Genomic DNA, 8375 nt, shown 5'->3' on the forward strand with positions numbered 1-8375 from the left:
TTATGACACTATGGACCTTAAATATGAATGTGCTCCCCTTTACTAAATATGAAATGCCTAAATACTTCTTTCCTATAAACTATGACCATTTTATCCTTCAAGTAAAACCTAGGAAGAAGGGAGACAAAGAACAAGGATGGTTATGACCATTTGTCATCCAATCAGTTTCACTGCCAGGATCATCGTGAGCTCAACTGGAGGGGTTCACATGACCCCAAGGCAGGCAGATGGTGAGTAGGGTATTTAGCCCAGCTCGCTGAACCTAGAGTTAAGTGCAGCATGGTGAGGATTCTCTCTAAATAACCTGAAGATTATTGTTTTTTGGGCTGTGAGGCATTAAGCAGGTTTGTACCCAATCTTGAATCTTATTCTTACATTAAGTTCTCATGTGAACTAGTTTTAACATCTTATTAAGGAATTGAAAAAAATCTTTGACACTGTTTTATATGTGTAGGAAAGTCACGCTTTTAGCTTTGCAAACATTATATTTTAAAGATGTTCTTGACACACATGCTTTTGAAAATGGGAACGAGCTTCCAGGTCAGATTTGTCTGGCCCAGCCTCACCTTGCATCCTCCCTTCAGTGGAAACTTCTCTGCCTACTCACATCCAAGTTATCACTGTCTATTCTGCTCTCACCTACCTCTAAATATAACCTGTAGTAGAACACAATTGCTTTGCCTTATGGGTATTTGCACGTAGACCTTGCCCCCATCCCTATACACAGGGCTATGAACTTTTGAAGACCAGAACTGAGTCTTTTTTCATTTATACTCCCTCAAGCGTCTATCGACCCAAATGGGCATTCTGGTTTTAGAATGAATGATGGGTGGGCAGATAATGGACGAATAAATGAATAAATACATTGGGCATGGCACTTGGAATGCAAAGATGAATAAAATCAGTTGACATGGTAGAGAGACGAGTTTGCACGGGGATAACCAATCCTGAGCTCAGATACTTATATGTGCATCTCAGTTTTAATTTCAAATCCACACATACTTGCATTTCCTTTGGCCAGGTCCCGTTGTTGAGTAGCTATATGTTATTTTCTTTTCCATGGGGATGGCTGTTTGATGATTATTGCTTGAACAACTCCAACTAGTCAGTTCTGTACATGGGATTTGGAAATGTTGATCTAAATTCTTTGGAAAAGGGTACATTATTATTTAAAATGTAGTGTAGGCCAAATATCATTATTAACACATCTCATAAGAAACCAGATGTTGCCAAGGTTTACTTCACTTCATTTAAATACGAGTCACCATAAAGTTATATTTTGTCAAATGTTTTTTGGATTGAGTTTTAGTATTTGTTGTAATGTGATTATCTTATCCGAATTATTACCTGGATTCTCAGGAAACTTTCTTCGTGTTCTGAACGGGGGCTAGAGACTCCTCACTTTGCTCCCACAGTTTCTGTGCGTGTTCTGCTTCTCCCATTCATCTCACCATGTTTTACCCATCACTGGTCCCCAGCACCCAACATGGGGCCTTGTACTAAGTAGATATTCGGTGATGGTTGGTTGATGAACAGGATGAGAGCAAAGAGCATGGGCTCTGGGTCAAAACTCACTTTTGCTAATGATCATTTTCAAATAAGGATAATATTGTGACTCTCCTACAGATAGAAGATAGTCATGTGCTCAAAATTTCATTTAACTCATTAATCAGTGAGGGAACTGGGCAGATGTTAAGACCAGAAGAATCCAAAGAGCTGGCACATGTCTAGATGAAAAATATTGAAATGAATGTGCAAATGGAGGCAAAATCAGCTTCTTTCATGGTCAGAAGAAAAGCCCATTGAACCTCTGGGGAAAAGACAGGATTTGCATGTCTATAAACAAGGATTATTTTGCATTGCTATCAGTTATCTACAATTTCCGAGTTGTAAAATAGCTCCCCTAGAATCAGAATCAGATCACCTGGAAGGTGTCTTCTAGACAATACAGCTTCCCATTAAAGCACAAATTTTCCGCTGCGCTTCAACCCTCACTTGTGCTGACAGGTCCTCAGGGAAGGGCATCACGGTCAGAGAGAAGAGCAGTCTCAAATACCTGGAGACCTGAAACCCTGTGTTTCTGTAATGGGAGAGAAGAAGAGTGTAGAGGTAGGCAGTAGCCAGACAAAGCATCCAGAAGGCAAGATAAAGAGTATAGATTTAATCTAAAACTTTTAATTGTACAATCATAGCAAATATATATACATACATATATATACATACATGAGCATACATACATATACACATACATACACACACACATATATATGTATATATAATTTCAAGCATTCTCTAATTTGTGCACTTTTATTCATAAATTAGGCATATGTGTTACAGTACCTGAATACTTTCACAAGCATGAGTTTGGTCACTTATTGGCTGTGTGAGCACAGACAAGTCACTATACATAGCTATGCCTCAGTTTCCCTGTCTCTAAAATATGATGGTGCTCCAGAGCTGCTGTGATGCGGCTTAGCAGAGTGAGTGCTCAGGAAATGTTAGCTTGAAGTACAAACATTCACAAATAGAAATTAGAATGAATGAGATATAAAGTGCTGACATTTGCCCTTTTGCGCTCAGTGGATCAGCTTGAGCACCCATAGGTGTACGTGCACCCCATTGCAGAGGTTGTACGTAAGAGGCTTGATAAGTTCTGTGGGTTGTAGAGGTGAGGATTGCAGCAGGGAGAAGGATCGGAGGCAGGGAGGCCAGGATCGTAGCACAGGAGGGAGCTGACATGGGCCGGGGGACACACGGGGAGATGCAAAGATGGCTCATTGAGAACAATGGTGGAGGCCCTTGTCTCATAACCTTTGGACACGGACTTGGTAGGGAAGCCAGAATGAAGACTGGAAGAGGAACCTTGTTGGGGGAGGTGGAGAGTGCTTAGAACAAGCTTTAGAGTTGGGAAAGACAGACAGGAGGTGAAAAAGAAAGGAAAAGACAGAAAAAGGCCAGGGCAGGAGGCTTGTGGCGCAGTGGGCTTGTCTTCCATTGTCCTGACTGCTTTGGGAGACCCGGGCAGCTCACGGTGCCTGCTGCTTGCATTAGAATGGATGACTGAGACTCTAAGGGGCTAAAAGGGAGCAGATTTTGCTACCCCAAAATATGTCTCTTTGACATAAGGATTATTTTGAGCTAAAGGCAGTTAAAACCCAGCAGGTTCAGGAAAAACGTCTTTTCCTCCCCATCAACTGCCTAAATTTAAATTGGAAAGGGGGCCTGTGCCAGGAAGAGAATGATTACCAGAGATACTTTTCCTTTTTTTTTTTTTAAACCTATGAAACTTATCTGGACCACAAGGCAACTTTGTTTCCCAAACATCTCCCCCTTCCTGTAAAGGAATGGCCTTCCTCCCCTTTGACCCGAGACCCAGACCAGTACCCCTTTCCTTGGGTTAGGATGTTATTATATAAGCCTCAGTTACCTAGCTGCCCTTTGGATCTCATGTTTTTATAGGGCTCCGGTATGTATGAAATTTTTTTTCTCCTCCTTATCTGTCTTATGTCAATTTGGTTCCTAGATGAGCCAAAAGAATCTAGAAAGGTCTGAGGAAAAATGTGCCCCTTCAGGGCCATGGAGTAACTATTATCTAGGCCTGCTATTCTGCACAGATAATAATGCTTGTTACTTTACAGACAGTAGTTTCTTTAGTTCATCTTCCCAGGAAACCTTTAAGGGTTATTATCATCCCCATTTTACAGATGAGGAGTCAGAGGTTAAGTGGCTTGGGCTGAAATGATAAGCTTAGTGAAAGCACCCTGCTTTACAACCCCAAGGAACCTATGCTCTTTTCCATCTGTATCCCACTGGCTCCCGCTAAAGCTTAGAAAACCGTGCACCCTCTTTATGGCCTGGTTATCCCAGTTCTCGGCGTCCTTTCAGGGAAGAGCTTTCCCCCAAACCCTGGCATTCCTATGTCTACAGAACAAGACGCCTCAGCACCTGCTTGCCAGGAAGTTCCTTCTGTGTCTCCACCCTCACCTAGGATGCAGAGAGGAATGGGGAGAAGCCCCAGCCAGGAAAGAAAACCTGCTGTGGCCCAAGAGACCAATCATATATCCCCTAAAAAGGCCTGGCCTGCACAATCAGGGTGGTAGGCTGGTAGAACCGAGTCTTTTAAGAAGATTCAAGCCCAGAAGTACCGACTGAGACTCTTGTGGGCACCTCAGGCCATTACAAAGGAGGTAGGTCATAGGCCTCCTGTGACCCTCGCCGGAAAAGGCCTGTTATATGCGTCTCATATCCTGCCCTCCCATTCCATGTCCATTCATTGCAGAATCTGCCTGCTTTGAGAGAACTGGAGAAAATCTACCCGGAAATAGGTAAGTTACAGGTGAATGTAGTGCATAGATTTAGAATATGTTTGACCATTTTCAGCTCTTCACGCAGACCCACATCAGATGCTCCAACAGGAAATGAGAGGAATCTCTGGGACCTGCTTTAGGTAAGAGACCAAAATGATATCTAAAGTGAGTGGCTCACCTTTCTATGACCTCAGAAAGTTGCAGAGCAATTTCCCAACCAGCTTTGGTAAATGAATACTTAACATGTGGGAAGCCTGTGTCAGTTGTGCTTCTAAAATGCTTCCCTTCCCTCTTATCTGAAGGCTTCTGTTTGAGCTTCCTTGTAAAAGGCACCCAAAGTTTGTTGAATGAATGAGTGAATGGCAAAGTGAGTCTTTTTCTCCCCGGCTTTAGTACCAAAGGTCAGTTTAAGCCAGGCCCTGGAGTGAATCATCACAAACTCCTGGAATTACTCATAAACATGCAGTCTTACCATAGATTACATGTTTGCTGGAACCAGATCGGAGGTAGTCCGATTGTTGAAACTGTTTAAGCATGGGAGTGCAGGGAGGGTTGTGTCCGTACACTGTTGGGTTCTATTCCGGATCACGATTGTGATGATGGCTCCCGGGATTGCCCCATTCACTAGGCTGTGCAGAATTTAAAACTCTTGCCCACACTTGTCTCACTGACGGGATAGATTTGCGTCTCAGCAGCCATTCTGGCAAATGCGGCGTGGACTCAGAAACGGTGATGCCAAGGTGCAGAGATGTCTTAAAGCCTCGCCAGCCTCTGTCCTCGGACCATAGAGCAGACGGGTGGCCCCTACACCGCAGCAGGAGCGGCTTCTCTTTAAAAGGGGATATTGTTCTTTCTGTTCTCTAAAGAGGCAGCTCAAGCTCATTTGAGGTTACAGAGAAATTAGCTTCCCGATTTAGGGGAAATTGGAGTGGAGTGTGTCGCATGTGAAATGAAAATCAATACTTGGATTTTTCAGAGTCCTCCTCCTCCTCCTCCTCCTCTTCCTCCTCCTCCGGGCTAGGCACGTGCCATTCTGGCAAGTTCAAAACGTTTTAAATCCAGACTAATTCATTTGAAACAGCACAAAAAAAAAAAAAAAAAAAAAAAAAGAGAGGGAGAGAGAAAAGCAACTAAATCCAAGTGTTGCAAATAATTGTGAAATAGCAGTGACTTTGCCAGTTCCTGTTTTCATTTTCCATAAATCTATTCTGGTATCATTTTATTCCCTTGAAGTAGATGTAGCAAGTTCTCAGTGATACCAAAGAAGACAACAAGAGGGTAATCAGAACCTCTACTACTTATTAAATAGCAACAGCAAAACTCTGCTCCATGTTAAACCCAGAAAAATGCGCTTTTCGGGGGAAATCCAACGTGTTTTACTAAAGCTACAAAACTGCTTGAAAACGTCCCTGAGCCAGTGTGGACACGTGTGCAGTGAGTAGGAATCATAAGCTGGAGAAGATCAGGGGACACCAGGTCCCGGGGACTCACCGCAGGGTGGGGTGGGGAAGCCTGCCACTGCCCAGTGGTGGGAACCGGGTCAGTGACTTCACTTCTCTGAGCCTGAAGACCCTGGCCCCCTTTGCCAAGGGCAATGAGGATACTGGTCTCAGAAGGGTCTCCAGTTAGTCCAAGGAGCGAGGAGGGGCCTCCACCCAGTAGGAGTCAGAACATGGCTGCTGTGCTTGTTGTGAAGGTCGGGGAGAGAAAGGATGAAGAGAAAGAAATCAAAGCTTTGCTCTTGGGACCAGTGAAGCAAGGGAGGTTAAAAAACGAGAGGGAAATCCTATCAGAAGCAGATTGCTATGTAAGCAAAATACCCCGCTATCTAAGTGAGGCTTTCGGGATAAAAATCTGACACCCAAATTCTTTCCGTGTGCTACTAATAGCACTGCTGAGCGGAACAAATGGAAGGCATTTACCTTTCACCAGCTCTCCCCTGTGCTGGCTTTTGATGGGGCAGTCAGTTCAGGCGTCAGAACCGGCTGCAGGCAGCCAGGGCTGCAGGGATCCAATTTGTAGGCTCTCCCACCTCGCTCCTCCCTCCGGCCCTTTTTAAGTGGAAAGGCACCTGGCCATGGCCGTGCTGAGTGGAGAAGCGCTGCCATCCGTCATGTTCTTTCTTGTCGTGCTGGGTTTTTGCAAGATCAGAATTAAAAGGGGATCAGAACATCACTCTGGGGTCCCTTGCCCTCATTCTTCTTGTCGGCTTAGTAGGAGCTCCGAAAGCCCACTAGAGCAAGGAGTGGAGGCCAGGCAAGCATTTGGTGTCCAGGGAAGACAGTGTGGACTGGAACATCGTGTCTCAGCAGATCGCCTCTCCCGCAGAGCTCCGGGCATTCCCAGGATACAGTCTCAGGGGCCAAGATCACAAAATGAGAACCAGGCGATGTTTTATCTTCCCCTCAACGTTGCTTCCCGTGACCGGCTTGCTCATGGCACTCCAGTATCGCTCTCATCTCCCTGTTCCCTTGTAACTCCCGGTTCTGGTCAGTCTCCCTCCCCCCCACGCCCCTCCGAGTCATTAGCTCCTTGAGGCGGGGGCGGGGGGGGGGGATGTGTATTGTGACTCCCTGTGACATCCATGGGCTAACGTGGCCTCGGCACCAGCTGGTGCTCAGCAGCTGTTCCCAGGAGGCACGGCTCAAAATGAATGCTGTATTCTGCTTTATAGCACTTCCTAAGCTCTTTCTAGAGGAACACAAAAACTTGTATCATAAAAGGTTCTGCTCTCAGCTTAGTCCACTCATGAAGTCATAACACTTCATAACAGCACGGGCCTGGGAGGCCCTTGGAAATCTGCTCCCTTCATGTTACCTGATAAAGGTGTGGACACCCGGAAAGGGGCAAGAACTGGCATTTGTGCAAGGAGGTGGCAGAGTCACCATGAAAATTTTAACAGCCTGTTTAGTTGAAAAGGGCTTCCATACCCTGGGAGGCAGTGTGGTATGATGGTGAAGCGTGCAAACTCTAGCCATCAGGCTCTGGAGTTCAAATCTTGGCTTTGCCACTTGTTAGCTAAGTGACCTCAGGCAAGTCATTAAACCTGCCTGTGCCTCGGCTTTCTTGTCTGTAAAATGGGGATGACACTAGTCCCCTACCTCCTGAAACACCCTGAAGAATTAAATGAATTAATATCTCTAAAGAAGCCCTATTAAGTGTTTATTAAAATTATTATATATTCCATAATAATCCCAGTTCAGTAGCCACTTCTGGGCTCTGTTCTGTGTCAGGAGCAGCATGTGGATGGGAGATTCCAGATGAAAAGATCATGGCTTTGGCTCCCAAGCTGCTTGCAAAATTCTTTTAATGGGGACACGGTGAAGGAATGATGGATGTGACCCAGACTAGGGCTTAGAGAGGAGCGGACCCTTATAGAGGCCAAGGGCAGACATCAGGGCTGTAGCTATCCACATTCTCCAGATGGGAAGGTGAAGGCCCTGCGTGAGAAATACCTATTGTCACCTGCGACAGATCATGTTTTCTAAGGATGAAAGTAATAATACTTCCTGTTCACATGCTTTTCTAGAACGTTACCACGTTCCCATCAAGAGGGACTGTTTGAATTGGGCAGGGCACCCAGCTTGCTCAGAAAGAACGGAATGCCGCAGAAGCGTGGCTGAGTGACTTCTGCGGCCAGGGCGGTAAAGGTCAGGGCTGGAGAGTGAGATGCATTTCCGTCTTTGAAACTGGGACATTTGCCCTTGGAGTCCTTAGCTGACATTTAAGAAACGTGAGGCTACCATGCTGTGGGGAAGCCCAGGCCACAAGGACAGGACACGTGCGGGCTCTCTGGCTGACAACACCAGCTGAGGTCTTTGCCGACAGCCAGACATGTGAGCGAAGATGCTTCCAGATGATTCCGGTCCCTAGCTGCTGAGTCACCCCCAGCCTCTGAATTTTCCCATTTGGGTCTTCAGATACTAGGGAACAGAGTCAAGCCTGCTCCCTCTCCAAATCTCCAACCCACAAAATGTGAGTATACTAACATGGTTATTTTAAGCCACTGCGTGTTGGAGTGATTTGTTATGAAGGAACAGTAAGCAGAGCCCTGCCCTCGGACCTTCT

At 45.6% G+C, this 8375-nt stretch overlaps 1 long non-coding RNA gene across 1 annotated transcript; it reads right to left on the bottom strand.

Annotated features, from left to right (window-relative positions):
* Positions 1–4817: 4817 nt before the first annotated feature.
* LOC120236645 lies at positions 4818–6294 on the bottom strand. The gene is made up of 2 exons (XR_005529721.1): positions 6230–6294; positions 4818–5370 (listed from the first exon to the last, which is right to left on the bottom strand). It is a non-coding gene; the product is annotated as an uncharacterized LOC120236645 (long non-coding RNA).
* Between the last annotated feature and the right edge of the window lie 2081 nt (positions 6295–8375).

The sequence above is a fragment of the Hyaena hyaena genome, unplaced genomic scaffold, assembly GCF_003009895.1.
Source record: "Hyaena hyaena isolate Hyena2069 unplaced genomic scaffold, ASM300989v1 scaffold_6, whole genome shotgun sequence".
Taxonomy (NCBI): Eukaryota; Metazoa; Chordata; class Mammalia; order Carnivora; family Hyaenidae; genus Hyaena; species Hyaena hyaena.